The sequence below is a fragment of the Triticum aestivum genome, chromosome 4A (assembly GCF_018294505.1).
Source record: "Triticum aestivum cultivar Chinese Spring chromosome 4A, IWGSC CS RefSeq v2.1, whole genome shotgun sequence".
NCBI classification, from domain to species: Eukaryota; Viridiplantae; Streptophyta; class Magnoliopsida; order Poales; family Poaceae; genus Triticum; species Triticum aestivum.
In genome coordinates, this window is record NC_057803.1 from 522,935,995 (window position 1) to 522,952,290 (window position 16,296).

Below are 16,296 nucleotides of genomic sequence, written 5' to 3' on the forward strand. Positions count from 1 at the left end.
CAGTTTCTTCGATGATTCTATAACCATTGGAACGTTGGAAACACTCTCGATTGTTGAGTTCTTCCCCAGTTACCAGAATCATTCCCAACATTTGCATTTTGTTCCCAGCTTGCACCTCAGAAGTTGTTGTTTAGGATCATCTTCAAAAGTGGACTTACCATGGGTCCCATCCATTTCCGATGATAAGCTAAAAATCATCCATTGTGTTGTCTTCAACAAGGTAGTCCACATCATCCATCCTAGACGGAGTATGCCATTCTTTCGAACCCCTTCCAACGATCGATTGTGATTACCTCAGGCTGGCATAAAGAATTTCAATGATATTTGTATCAAAAGTAATTCTTTTTGCCACTTAAGGGAAATGCTATACGAGTCACCTTTCCCTAAGGTGTCCCGTTATGGAATCATGGCAATTACCTCCCCGCTACTTTGAAACCATGCACCATACTACTCCAGCGTGGAATTGTTGCCTACCAATTTGAACCCTTGTCATCTATCACCTCCCATCTCTCTTGATGTGTGTTTTGTGTCTCAGACAAAGAGATGTTTCAAAGTCTCACTCCATGAGTTGATCTTGAGTTGCTCGATCTTTGAGAAGATCGTTTCCTGTAGAGTTTCCTTCTGTCGCCATCATGTTGGATGAAGAGCTCAAACGCAAAGACGTCAAGATCAATTGGAGAAATGAATCAACATATTTGAGAAGGGCAATCGGATCATGAAGATGGTGTTAGCTTTGTGTCCCCTCTATCTTCTTACCTCACGTCTTGAATCTCGGGACGAGATTCTTCTTTTAGTGGGGGTGAGTTGTCACATCCCTAGTTCTGGTTTGCTTTGGGCTAGCTAGTCATGTGTTGCATCATGTTTAAATTGCTTTTAAATTTGAAATGGGGATGACAAACCCTCGCACCAAAATTAAGTCAAATAGGTTCAACTTAAAAACATTTTCAAGAACCCAGAATGCTCTTTAGAAAAGTTCATCATTTTTGAATTGGTCTAGAACCTCTGATAAAAATGGTGCACATTTTTCTAGGACACTTTGGATTTTTGAATTAATCCATAAGTATTTGAATTTGGACATTTAAATCTTATAAATCTTCTTAATTGTCCAAATAATCTTGAAAGTACTTGAGGGCTGTTGGGAAATATTTCAAAGGTGCCTAAAATTATTTCCAGGATTTTACCAAGTGGATTAGTATTTTTACTAAACCAAAAACAATAGAAATGAAAATAGAAAATAGAAACTAAGAAAAGACAGAAACCTCACCTGGGCCTTACCTGGCAGAAGAGGCCCAGCCCACCAGGGGTTGAGTGGTCTTCTTCCTTGTGCCAGGAGGACAGACAGGTGCGTGGCGTGCGCGCCGACGATGCCTTGCCACCTCCTGCTTCAGCCGCGCAACCCCGACCTCCAGACGTGCCACGGAGACGCCTAACTTCCCCTCTTCCATTTCCCCCTTTCTCTGGTCGCCTCCCCTTCTCTGTTCCTCATGCGCGTAACCACCGAGCGCCTCGCAGCGCACCGACGAGCTCCAGCGCAGCCACCGCGCACGCCTCGCCTCGCCGTTCGGTCCTGTACCTCCGCCTCGACACCGTGGAGCTGCACGCTAAAGAACGCGACCGTGGGAGCCCCTGCAACGCCACCTGCATCGCCTTCTTCCTCCGGCCGCCGAGATCGCCGGCAATGCCACGACGCCTTCTGTGCTTCCCCGAGCCCACTTCGACGCCCCCTACAACCGCCATGAGCCACTACACCGAACCCCTCTCTCCCCGTGCTCCTTTGCCCCCTCTGGTTGTCGCTTTCGTCAAGCCCGAGACCTCACTACCGCCAGCCATGGCACCACCGTGGCTACTGACGCCATAGCTCGCGCCTGAGCGTGTCCCCGTGTTCAGTACTTCCCCAGGAGCACATAGCACCCATCAGTTCCTCCCCTAGTGCACCGTAGCATCGAGTCGGTCGGCCCCCGAGCTCCGGCCGCCGCTATTGAGGTCGCCGCCGCCGTTTCCGGCCACCGCAGCCGCTGACTTTGGTCCCATTGGATGTGGAAGAGCGCCAGGTATGCGTAGAGCCTCTCCGCCGCTTGTTTGGTCACCAGACGACAAAACCCGATGCCCTCCGCCGCGTCTGTCGATGCCGGCGTCGAGCTGTGGACCAAGTCCGGTAGGTTTGAATCGCTTACCAGGGGTTTGACCTCCCATGGCTGACTGACGTGTGGGCCAGACCCCTTTTTTTAATTAGTGTTAGATTTAGTTAGTACTAATTAACTTAGTTAAGTAGATTAGACACTGACATGCGGGCCTAGGCTCTAGTTAACTTAGGTTAGTTAGTTAGTCACTGACCAGTGGGCCCCACTGGTCAGGTTTGACCTGGACCGGCCCTGTTGACCTGCTGCCGTCATAATGATCCAGTGCTGACGCAATAAGCTATTTTCTTGGTTTAATTTAATCCAGGAAATTCCAGAAAATATTTTAAACTTCTAAAAATCACATAAAATCAACCGTAGCTCAGAATGAAATAAATTATATATGAAAAATTATCAGAAAAATTCAAGGAATCCATCTGTACCATTTTCATGCATGTTTGAGCAAGTTAACCTCACTGTTTAGAATGAAACATGATTACAGCAAATTTCATAATAGGTTTGGAGTTGGAATTTGATATAGTTTTGAATTCCACTTCAATTAAAATGAATTTCTGTTGCATTAGCCCAAAACACATTCATATTGCCATGTCATAGCATGCATCATATTGTTGCATATCGCCATGTGTTGATTGTGTTCTTTCTCAGTTGCCGGTGTTTGTCCCCCCTTAGTAGACATTGATCTAGCGATGAATTCAATGACACCGATGAAGAGCTATTCTATCTTCAGAAGTGCCAGGCATGCAAAACCCCCCTTGTTCATTCCGATACAATCCCACTCTCTCGCTCATGCTCCCTTTTACTGCATTAGGACAACAACGTTTCAACTGTTACATGCTGCGGTAGCTGAACACCTTTTCCTTTGCATGACCTGTCATTGCCACAGTAAATAGATGAAACCCACTAGCATGAGTAAGAGTTGTTTGAGCCCTGATGTGCCTACTCATTCATGCTTGTTTGTCATGCCTGCTACTGCTTACAGTTGTGTCAGGTCTGATTCATCGGGGATGAATTGGAATGGTGTTGAACATGTCCTACTGTGTGTGAGCTATGTGTGTGAACACGATTTGGTAAAGGTAGCGGTGAGAGGCCATGTAGGAGTACATGGTGGGTTGTCTTATTGCAGCCATCCTCAGGAACTGAGTTCTACGTTTGGTGATCCATGAACAGTTACTACCACACATTGGAATGCTTAAGTGCCCCTCTCGACTTATTAATCGACCTGATCTCTGTCCAGGAGTTGCAACTAGTTTCTGGTGTTTGTAGGTAGTGTTAGTAGTCTACCAAGTGGCACCCGGTACAGGTGGGCTTGGGACAGACTAGGCACAGTGGCACGGTGTACCAAGTGGCATCCGGATGGTGGGCTTGGGAACCCTGCACACATCATTTGGGGTCGTGAGTGACACCCCGGTCGGGTCTCCTTACAGATGGAACCCGAATAGGCGATAAACCTGGACTAGAGACTTGTTGGTTAGTCAGGTCGTAGCCGACTCCCTCGCCCGGCTTCCGCTAGAAGGTTGCCGAGGTACATGACGTGTACAGGGCGATAAGTGGAGAGAGCGTGTGTGAAGAAGTACACCCCTGTAGGGTTATCATTATCTATTCGAATAGTCGGATTCCTCGGATATGGAAACTTGGACCCCTTGCATAGTTCATAGACAAGTGAAAGTGGATACTCTAAAATGCGCAAGATAAGCGTGAGTGCTATGGATGGCGTTCTCGTAGGGAGACGGGAGCGGATCCGTAGTGGTGTATTGATATGGTGAATATGTGGACTCGTGTGCGCCACCTCAAAAGAGTTACTTGCAGTCGTAGTTCAGGATAGCCACCGAATCAAAGCTGGCTTGCTGCAGTTAAACTCCACCACCCCCTTTATTGATACCGATGCATATGTAGATAGTTCTGATGTAAGTCTTGCTGGGTACATTTGTACTCATGTTTGCTTAATATATGTTTTGTAGAGAGACTCCAGTCTCGCTAGTAGTTCCGCGTGGACTTCGACGTTTAGCTTGTTACCTCAGCTACGATCTTGTACCTTGGGAGAGTCTTGCAGATAGTCAGGCTTCTGAGCCTTCTTATTTGTAGTGGTTTGTACTCAGACAAGTTAAGCTTGCGCATGTGCTTGTTGCTGGTATGCTCTGGATGTTGGGTCATGAGACCCATGTTTGTAATATCTCGCTCTTCGGAGCCTAATGGATAAATACTTGAGTCGTAGAGTCATGTTGTGATGCCATGTTTTATTTACACATATTGAGCATATTGTGTGTATGATTGAGATGCTTGGTATGTGTGGGATCCGACAATCTAGTTGTTTATCCTTTGCAGCCTCTCTTATGGGGAAATGTAGTCTAGTGCTTCCATGAGCCATCGTAGTCCGCTACAGCCCGGTTCACCGGAGTCCTGCAAGCCCAGCATTACTGCTCAGGACACCTGACTGGCCGGCATGTGATTCACTTAGTTCCTGTGTCTGTACCTTCAGGGAAATGTCATGCGGTGACATCCGGAGTCCTGCCTAGCCTGCTATAGCCCGGGTTTCCGGAGTCATGTTAGCCCAGTGCTATAGCCCGGATTCACACACTGCTGACCGACATGCTCGATGTGATTCATGTATGCCTGTCCCCATAGGTTGGTGCCGTTTTGGACTCACGACTAGCCATGTCGGCCCGGGTTCCCTGTCATATGGATGCTAGCGACACTATCATATACGTGAGCCAAATGGCGCAAACGGTCCCGGGCCATGGTAAGGCGACACCCGTGGGAATACCGTGCGTGGGTCCGCAAAGTGATATGAGCTGTTACCGGCTAGATCGATGCGACTTGAAATCGGGATCCCGAAAGCTTTGGTATCAGAGCCTGACTGCCTGTAGGTTTACCAAGCCAAACTGGTCGAAGTTATGTCTAGAAATGCTTTAGTTATATAAGGGAATTGATTGTGGAAGGGAATGTAAGGCTCTTTTTACTCCTTATCCTCATGACCTTCTGATCTGAGTCATCTTATCTTTTTCTACGGGGTTAAGAACTAGGCTTCTCTTCTATCTCTCAGGATGACGTGTTACTAAACCGTAGTTGCCTAGGATTGTTGAGTTCAAGCCTCAATTCAGTTCCTACTACTTCCATATGTTCATAGATGGCCTCAGAACCTTGATATTGTGATGTTGAGTGGTTATGCCACCATTTTTGCAGGGTGTCTCAAATCTTTTGAGCAATTATAGCCGTTATGCTGTCCGAGTCATCCCAGGATTCTAGATAGTCTGATGCACTTGCAATCATTCCTCCATGTTCCTGTTGTCCATTTGGGCCAGATTAATCACACTAATCGGTGAGTTGAGGTACTCTGTTGCCTCGACATATATGTTGGAGCTATTATTATGACCCTAGGTGTTTTAGGGAGTCACCTAGTAATGTAGCCATGTTTTGTGTTCCCAGTGTGATGATTCTGGCCACCATTCTCAAAAGCACCTCATGATGCCATTTAGTAGTAGGTATTCTATTCCTGGGTTCTTGAACCCAAGATTCACCCCACTTACTTCATGTTGATAGTGTTTGCTAGTTCCTTTAGGTTATTAGTAACCTTTGTATTAGTCCTCGAGGTCGTGGTGTTTCCTTCTTCCGAATACTATGACCCATTTATGGCAGAAGTTTGTTGAAACCAAAAGATCACAACAAAGTGCTCTTGATGAGTTCTCCATTCTTATTGTGACTCTGCCAATTCTACCTTCTGCATGGGTTATCTGGAAGAAACATGTTGAACTTTGCTCGACATGCTAATCCATGAATCCACAACTCAGAAAGTTATATGTTCCTTGAGTTGTCCCTCTTTAGTTGTCTTCTGACCTTCGTCTATCAATTGATAGTCAAGAGTATGCGTGCATTCGTTCATCGATGCCTATCATTCGTGTGGTCCGTTAAGCTATTCTACTACAGAATGACTAGGAGAAACAAACTCCAGCACCTCATCCATATCTAGGATTGGGTCAAAGCAATTGTATTCCATAGATTAAGAATGCTAATCCAGCTTCTAGTCTATTCTACCTTGGAGTGTTACCATCTTTCTGTCAGGAGTGTCATGAGAATTGCACCACCTCCTATAAATTCTTGACGCAGTAATACTTCTTGCCATCATTGTTCATTCCTTGGTTCCCTGTTATTATAACCGGAATGCCGACAAGTGTACTGTGATGTGCGAAATCAATACTCCTAGCAACTCCGTTGCTTGGTAGTTAATGGACAATACTCTCAATCTTAGCATGCTGGTTATTGAATCATCATCCTAAGATTGATCAGGCTACCTAGTCCATATTTCTGGGTGCACTCATCGACCAAGGAGTTAGGATTGTGACAATCCCTCACTCCTTGATCATATCGTCTTGCCTGAAATGCAAGATTGTTCTTGAGCTTAATAACATATCGGTGGTTCGTGATTTTCCGAATATCTTCTCGGAAGTATTACCCGATTGTCACCTGACCGCTATGTTGAGTTCGTGATCATGTTGGTTTTCCTCCAAACCACCCATTCTCCAAGAATCTGTGTTGGATACCCTGAGCTAGTTGGTTAAGCTAAACAACAACTTGGAGAGTTGGAAGATGAAAGCTTGTCCGACTTAGTTCATCACTAAGGGATATCCTTATGTGTGTGTGTGTGTTGAAGAAAGATGATATCTTCATCGACAGATCCCCATGATCAGCTGTTGAATCCATTATCTTGTCCAAACCTTGATTTGAGTGTGGGCTATCGTCAAATCAAATCAGAACCAACGATGTTCGTAATGTTGTCTTACTTGCGGTTGTCCCTCGAGCATACACCATTATATCTTTCGGGTCTGACCAATGCTATCACCTTGTTCATATGATTGTGGAATTCCATTTATATGGAAACCTAGATGAATTGTTGTTGAGCCCATCGACAACATCCTTTTCTTCTCCATGATTTTGTTGGATATCAAAAGAGTGTTGGAAACTTTTGTAAGCATTATCTTCATGTCCCGTTCATGAAATACATGTTTGGTGTAAGAAGTGACTTTCTCCAAGTTCACGTGCATTAGGTGCAAGTTGCCGCTGTGAATTCAAGAAAGATTGTTTTTGTTTCCTTTGGAATCGTCCCAAGTCAGTCATGTATGTGTGAAGTATTCTATGGTCTGATAGACTGATCATCTTCATTCTATACGTATCCCAAGCACACCAAGCCACTGATTGATTTGTTCAAGGAGAAGAAGTTCCTTCTTAAGAATCATGACTTATGTTAGGACTTTGTTATCCTCGATAATGGTTCCCACCTGAACTCGGTAGTGTTTTATTATAAGACTACTACGTGGTCATGCTTGTCTGGGACAACATGTACACATGTGTTAGCAGAACCAGCTCATGTTTTGGAGCTTACTACCATAGTCCTTTTCCCGAGAATCTCGCAATGTCATCTCGTCGATTTGTGTTGCAAACTTTCATTTTCTTCTAGCCTCGATGGGTCTGGAATATCCTGTTGCCAACCAGATCTGAATCTCATGTAGATATGATGGTTGGAACTTTTCCAAGATCTACGATGTAGGTCCCCGACAAGGTTGATGTTCTGGCCGACACACCTAGCCAGAAGATCTATCATTGTAGTATCTTCATTGAGCTATTTGACCATCTTCTCCATGAGGATTTAGTGTGACCTATTCTTGAAGTTGTTCCTTAGGGATCTTTGTGCTCTCAGTTTCTTCGATGATTCTATAACCATTGGAACATTGGAAACACTCTCGATTGTTGAGTTCTTCCCCAGTTACCAAAATCATTCCCAACATTTGCATTTTGTTCCCAGCTTGCACCTCAATAGTTGTTGTTTAGGATCGTCTTCAAAAGAGGACTTACCATGGGTCCCATCCATTTCCGATGATAAGCTAAAAATCATCCATTGCGTTGTCTTCAACAAGGTAGTCCACATCATCCATCCTAGTCGGAGTATGCCATTCTTTCGAACCCCTTCCAACGATCGATTGTGATTACCTCAGGCTGGCATCAAGAGTTTCAATGATCTTTGTATTAAAAGTAATTCTTTTTGCCACTTAAGGGAAATGCTATACGAGTCACCTTTCCCTAAGGTGTCCCGTTATGGAATCATGGCAATTACCTCCTCGCTACTTTGAAACCATGCACCATCCTACTCCAGCGTGGAATTGTTGCCTACCAATTTGAACCCTTGTCATCTATCACCTCCCATCTCTCTCGATGTGTGTTTTGTGTCTCAGCCTAAGAGATGTTTCAACGTCTCACTCCATGAGTTGATCTTGAGTTGCTCGATCTTTGAGAAGATCGTTTCCTGTAGAGTTTCCTTCTATAGCCATCATGTTGGATGAAGAGCTCAAACGCAAAGACGTCAAGATCAATTGGAGAAATGAATCAACATCTTCGAGAAGGACAATCGGATCATGAAGATGGTGTTAGCTTTGTGTCCCCTCTGTCTTCTTACCTCACGTCTTGTATCTCGGGACGAGATTCTTGTTTTAGTGGGGGTGAGTTGTCACATCCCTAGTTCTGGTTTGCTCTGGGCTAGCTAGTCATGTGTTGCATAATGTTTAAATTGCTTTTAAATTTGAAATTGGGATGACAAACCCTAGCACCAAAATTAAGTCAAATTGGTTCAACTTAAAAACATTTTCAAGAACCCAGAATGCTCTTTAGAAAAGTTCATCATTTTTGAATTGGTCTAGAACCTCTGATAAAAATGGTGCACATTTTTCTAGGACACTTTGGATTTTTGAATTAATCCATAAGTATTTGAATTTGGACATTTAAATCTTATAAATCTTTTTAATTGTCCAAATAATCCTGAAAGTACTTGAGGGCTGTTGGGAAATATTTCAAAGGTGCCTAAAATTATTTCCAGGATTTTACCAACTGGATTAGTATTTTTACTAAACCAAAAACAACAGAAATGAAAATAGAAAATAGAAACTAAGAAAAGACAGAAACCTCACCTGGGCCTTACCTGGCAGAAGAGGCCCAGCCCACCAGGGGCTGAGTGGTCTTCTTCCTCCTGTCAGGAGGACAAACAGGGGCTGAGTGGTCTGTACTCAGACAAGTTAAGCTTCCGCATGTGCTTGTTGCTTGTATGCTCTAGATGTTGGGTCATGAGACCCATGTTTGTAATATCTCGCTCTTCGGAGCCTAATGGATAAATACTTGAGTCGTAGAGTTATGTTGTGATGCCATGTTGTATTTACACATATCGAGCATATTGTGTGTATGATTGAAATGCTTGGTATGTGTGGGATCTGACAATCTAGTTGTTTATCCTTGGCAGCATCTCTTATGGGGAAATGTAGTCTAGTGCTTCCATGAGCCATAGTAGTCTGCTACAGCCCGGTTCACCGAAGTCCTGCTAGCCCAGCACTACTGCTCAGGACACCTGACTGGCCGGCACGTGATTCACTTCGTTCCCGTGTCTGTCCCTTTGGGGAAATGTCACGCGGTGACATCCAGAGTCCTGCCTAGCCTGCTACAGCCCGGGTTCCCGGAGTCCTGTTAGCCCAGTGCTATAGCCCGGATTCACACGCTGTTGACCGACATGCTCGATGTGATTCTTGTATGCCTGTCCCCATAGGTTGGTGCCGCTTTGGACAAGCGACTAGCCATGTCGGCCTGGGTTCTCTGTCATATGGATGCTAGCGACACTATCATATACGTCAGCCAAAAGGCGCAAACGGTCCTAGGCCATGGTAAGGCGACACCCGTGGGAATACCGTGCGTGAGGCTGCAAAGTGGGGGAAGCCACAGTTGCAAAGATAGCCTGAAGGTCAGGTTCGTGCAGAGGGAAGTTCAGGCGTGTTACTCAGGTAGTTCAGGTTGTGATCAGAATATTATTCTGATCCCGTGATCAGAATAGTGTTTATGTGTGTATATATATATATGTATATATATATTGCCAATGAAGAAAAACGACGGGGAGAGTGAGGACATTGCAAAGTCGAAGAAATCAACTAAGGAAATTCAAGATGAAGAAATACTCAGATTTAAGATTTTCAACTTTTGTTGGTGGCGTGACCCACCATATAAGAATGATGATTTCAGACGCCGCGTACAATTGTCGTAGGGCTCTGAGAATCAAATTCTTCATTAATTTCTTCACACTTAGAGGGTTAGTCTTCATTGGTTGAAGAAAAACGTTACTTCGTGTGTTGCACATCTAAGTCATCAATTTTGCATAAGTGTTAGGATGTGTGTCCTTTTCAAAGGACATTCGAAGATTCTAAGATATTTAGCTCACTCTGAAACTTGCTAAATCTCTTCTCATCCAAGGGCTTTTTGAAGATATCGGCTAGCTGTTCTTCAGTCTTCACGTTCTCGATGGAGATGTCGCCCTTCAACACATGATCACGAAGAAAATGATGACGAATCTGAATGTGCTTTGTCTTCGAGTGCTGAACTGGGTTATGAGCAATCTTGATGGCACTCTCATTGTCACAATAGAGTGGCACATTCTTCACATTAATTTCGTAGTCCGTGAGAGTTTGCTTCATCCATAGCAATTGAGCACAACATGAGCCAGCAGCAATGTACTCAGCTTCAGCAATAGAAAGCGATACCCAGTTCTATATCTTCGAAGACCAACAGACCAAGGATCGTCCGAGGAAATGACATGTGCCTGATGTTGACTTGCGGTCGACACGATCACCAGCATAGTCAGAGTCTGAATATCCAATGAGATCAAAAGCCGAGCCCTTGGATACCATAATCCAAGTGTTGGAGTGTGAGCCAGATATCGAAGAATATGATTCATAGCCTTATGGTGCGATTCCTTCGGTGTAGCTTCAAAACGCGCACACATGCAAACACTAAGCATAATATCTGGCCTAGATGCACATAAATACAATAAAGAGCCAAGCATGGAGCGGTATACCTTTTGATCAAAGTCAATACCATTTTCATCAGTGCATAGATGGCCATTTGTGGGCATAGGGATTTTGACGCCTTTGCAATCTTGCATGCCGAATTTCCTCAACACATCCTTGATGTATTTCTCCTCAGATATGAAGATGCCATTTCATTGTTGATGAATCTGAAGACCCTGTTGATGATGTGGCACGCAATATCAATTGCCTCAGGCCAGAAGCTAGGAGGCATCTTGTACTCATCAAGTATAGTGCGGGCCATCTCAACAAGAGTTTTGTTCTTGCGCTCCACGACGCCATTCTACTAAGGAGTATAAGGAGCAGATAACTCATGAGTAATACCAAGTTCATCAAGATAGTCATCAAGACAAGTGTTCTTGAACTCAGTTCCATTGTCACTTCTGATGTGCTTGATCTTCACACCAAAGTTGGTTGAAGCCCCTGAGGAAAATTGTTTGAAGACTTCCCGCACTTCAGTTTTGTAAGTGGTGATATGAACCCATGTATAACGAGAATAATCATCAACAATGACAAAGCCATATAGAGATGCAGCATTTGTGAATGTGGCATAATGAGTATGGCCAAAGAGATCCATGTGAAGCGATTCAAATGGACGAGTGGTAGTCATGATGGTCTTTGTGGGATGCTTGGCCTTGGTCATCTTTTTGGCTTCACAAGCTCCACACAAATGGTCCTTGAGGAATTTGACACCCTCAATGCCAATTACATGCTTCTTCTTTGCGAGCGTGTGCAAGCTCCACATGCCAGCATGACCAAGTTGTCGATGCCAAAGCCAGCCTTCTGAAACTTTTGCATGTAGACATGTAGCAGGTTGTGGTCCTGTAGAGAAATCAACAATATACAAATCTCCTCTCCTAAAGCCTTCAAAGACTTGGGAATTTTCACCTTCCATGATCACAACACAACGATACTTGCCAAAGACAACAACCATATCAAGATCACAAAAAATTGAGATAGACATGAGGTTGAACCCTAAGGACTCTACAAGCATGACGTTGTCCATGTGTCGATCCTTTGAGATTGCAACCTAACCTAGACCCAATACCTTGCTTTTTCCATTGTCAGCATAGGTGATATGCTTCAAATGCGATGGAGATAAAGCAGTGTCCATCAATAAGCTCATGTCAGCAGTCATGTGATTTGTACATCCACTGTCGAGGACCCACTCAGTGGCTTTGGGTTGATCATCCTGCAGATGAATTAGTGCAGCTTATGAACTCATATACTTCATTACTGAAGAATATTTCATCAAATTCATCATATCAGTTTCATCGAGTGATAGAGCGGGTAAAGTAATGTGAGGACGTGAGAAATGAAAAATTCATTTCTTCATGATTAGCTTGCGTCCTTCCAAGCATATTCAGGTCTCCGGCAAATTCTTCAGACGTTTAGGTTCGTCTGGAGACCTGACCCTGCATAAGAGATTAGTTCTTTTTCTTCACCACCCACGTCTGAAGGGGCGGCAAAGAGTTCATCATTCTACGAGCTCCATAAGAGAAAGGTGGCATAGATGCCAATCCACTTCGTTTCACATAAGAGGGTTTAGGGTAAGCATATGAGTAAGCAGAGAAATTCTTCAAGGATTTATGAACAAAATGATTTGAAGAATAATGCACATATCCATAACCCTTAGCCTTTCTCTGCAAAACAGAGGTGTTAGCACGATGATATTCATATGAGGACTTTGATTCATGTGAAGACTTTGGTCCATATGAAGAATTTGATCTGGGATTCCTATTCTTCATAGGTGGTGTCATGATGACATTCTTCTGAAGACTTTCAAGGCACCTTTTGGGAACGCAGATTTACTTCATAGGAGGACCGTTCCTGCAGTTAGTGCCAACATATCTAGCAAATACTTCACTATTCTGATTTTTGAACAGTTTATAATTGGAGTCAATTGACTCATCAAAAGAATATGAAGATTCACATGTAAAGCCAGATAAAGTAGATGGATCCACTGAAGGTCCCTTTGCAGCAACCCATGAGGTTTTGGGATACTGCTCAGGCTTCCAGTAGGTCCCATCAGCATTAAGTTTCCTCTCAAAGGCAATACCCTCTTTCCTAGGGTTCCTGTTGAGGATGTGCTTCTTAAGCACATCACAAAGAGCCTGATGCCCTTTGAGGCTTTTGTACATGCCTGTCACATACAATTCCTTCAGCCCTGCATGGTCAATGATACTAGCAGTATCCTCAGATGAGGAATTAGTGATAGCAGAGACAGTTGAAGAATTTGCAGCAATAGAAGCATTTGAACTTTCAGGTGAAGAATTAGCAGATTCATGTTCAATGCACTTGAAACATGGAGGAATAAATTCTTCTTGAGTAGCGCTGATTTGTTGAGCAAGTAATGAATCATGATCCTTCTGAAGATCTTCATGACTCACTCTTAACTACTCAAGATCTTGCTTTCTTTAAATAAATTCATGAAAGCTTCTCATGATCAGATAAGAGAGTGTTATGATGACTCTGAAGATTATCAAACTTAGTCTGAAGTCTCTGAATATTTTTAGTCAAAGTTTTAGTGCGATCCATTTCATCACCCAACACATCATCGCTTTTTTCTAGCATATTTTGAACCTTTTCAAGAGCCTTTTGTTGTTTCACGACAATCTTAGCAAGTTTAGAATAACTAGGCCTGAGGTTTTCATCAGATTCATCCTCACTTGATTCAGAGGAGGGATATTTGAGTACCTTTGCACCTTTTGCCATGAAGCAATAGGTGGGAGCTTTATCATCATCGCTGTCGTCAGTGGTGTTGGGGAGGTCCTTTTTCTCAGAGTTGAAGATGGACTTGTTGACAAACGCGGTAGCGAGAGCTAGGCTCGCCACACCAGATTTTGACTCCTCAGATTCCTTCTCTTCCTCATTTTCCTCAGATTCAGCCTCAGAGTCCATTTCCTTGCCAATGAATGCCTGAGCCTTCCTGGAGCTGCTCTTCTTGTGAGATGAAGACCTTGAAGGTTTTGATGAAGAGGACTTTGAAGATTTCTCCTTATTCTTTGAATCATCAGAACTGTAGTCCTTGTACTTCTTCTTCTTTGATTCCTTTTCCCACTGAGGATAATCTTGAATGTAGTGACCGGGTTTCTTGCATTTGTGGCAAAGTCTCTTCTTTTAATCACGGGATGAGGAGTCTGATCTTGAGTCATCACTTCTTGAGGATTTTCCAAAATGACCACGTCTTGAGACCTTATGGAATTTCCTCACGAGCATTGCTATCTCCTGGCTTAGTTCTTCAGGATCACCAAGGCTGCTACCAGAATCCTCACCTTCAGATTCAGACACTGCCTTGGCCTTCAGAGCTCGTGATCTACCATAGCTTGGTGCATAGAGATCTCTCTTCTCAGCAAGCTGGAACTCATGAGTGTTTAGCCTCTCGAGAATATTAGCGTGATCAAGTGACTTGTAGTCTCCACGTTCTTGTATCATCAGTGCAAGGGTGTCAAATGAGGAATCAAGTGATCGAAGCAATTTCTTCACCACCTCATGGTCGGTGATGTCAGAGGCACCAAGTGCTTGAAGCTCAGTTGAAATGTCAGTGAGGCGATCGAAGGTTTGTAGAACATTTTCATTGTTGAGTCTTTTGAAGCGGTTGAAGAGATTGTGAAGAACGTCAACTCGAGAGTCACGCTGTGTTGAGACTCCTTCATTGACCTTGGACAACATGTCCCAGATTAGCTTTGTTGTCTCCAAATCACTCACTCTACCATACTACCCTTTGCTTAGATGGCCACATATGATGTTCTTCGCTTGAGAGTCGAGTTGCTTGAATCTCTTCACATCAGCAGCGTTGATGGTAGGAGTGACAGAGGGAACGCCATTTTCCACAACATAACAGAGATCGTTGTCACTTGCCTCAAGATGCATGCGCATCTTATTCTTCCAGTAGGGGTAGTCCGTCCCATCGAAGGTAGGACACCCAGCAGAAACCTTGATCATACATGCGATTGACATAACTAAAACTCCAAGCGGTTAAACCAAAATCACACAGAACAAGGGAGTACCTTGCTCTGAAACCAATTGAAAGTGTGTTAAGTCGACTAGAGGGGGGTGAATAGGCGATTTTTATAAATTCTTCGCTGAGGAATTTCAGGGTGAGGAAATTCCTAAGCGAAGAACTACTTGCAGCGGAATAAGTACTCAGATGCAGACATGACATAACATAAGCATGGACATCATGATGATTTGGAAACAAAACACAGAGTACAGAAAGCGTAAGCACGGGATAAAACAGAATGAAAACAAACAGACTGAAGAAATTGAACTGAGGAAATAGAACCAGTAAGCTCGGTGAAGACAATGATTTGGTAGACCAGTTCCAACTGTTGTGACAGTTGTACGTCTGGTTAGAGTGGCTAGGTATTGAAACCTGAGGACACACAGTCCTCACCGTATTCTCCTTGAACTAAGGTCACACAGACCTCATCCACACCCGGTATCATCATAGATGTGGTGGGGTCCTACTTCTATGACAAAAAATCATGACAGAAAATGGGCTTTTCGTCTTGGGCAGGTCGGAGACACAGCTGCATGACATTCTTTGGGCCGTCCATGACATAAAAAACCATGGGAGAAGCGAGGGCAAGGAAAATATCAGGGTGTTGCCGGTTACAGTGGGTGGTCGGGGCCGAGCGATGCGTGTTTCTCTCGTACACGCACGCACGTGGGTGCGAGGCGTTGGGCTCTAACTGAACCCGAGCGATTGCACTGCAGGCTACGCGTTACTGAACCCGAGCGATCGATCGATGGCTGTTAACTGAACCCGATCGAGCGATTCCTTTGCTACTACTGCTAACTAAAGCCGATCGATGCTGCCTCTGGATGAACAGTGAGCGTGCTGGGGGGGGGGTTGGATGAACAGTTCCCGGTGGGGGTGGATGAACAGGACCCTGTGGTGTTGCCTCTGGATGAACAGGACCCCGATCGAGCCGGTTGGGGCTGGATGAACAGGACCCCGTGGAGGGCGGGATGAACAGGACCACCCCATGGAGGGCAGGATGAACAGTAGACGATGGAGGGCTGGATGAACAGTAGCCCTTGGAGGGGTGGTTGGACAGGAGCTCGTGGAGAGGGCTGGTTGAACAGTAGCCGGTGGAGTAGCGTGCGGTGGTGGCTGGATGAACAGTCGCAGGGGGAGGCTGGAGGAGGTCGACGGTGGATGAACAGTAGCCCATGGAGGCTGGAGGGGGTCGACGGTGGAGATGAACAGTATCTCGTGGAGTCTCGTTCTGCGGTATGCCACACCCCTCCCGATGAACAGGACCCCTGTT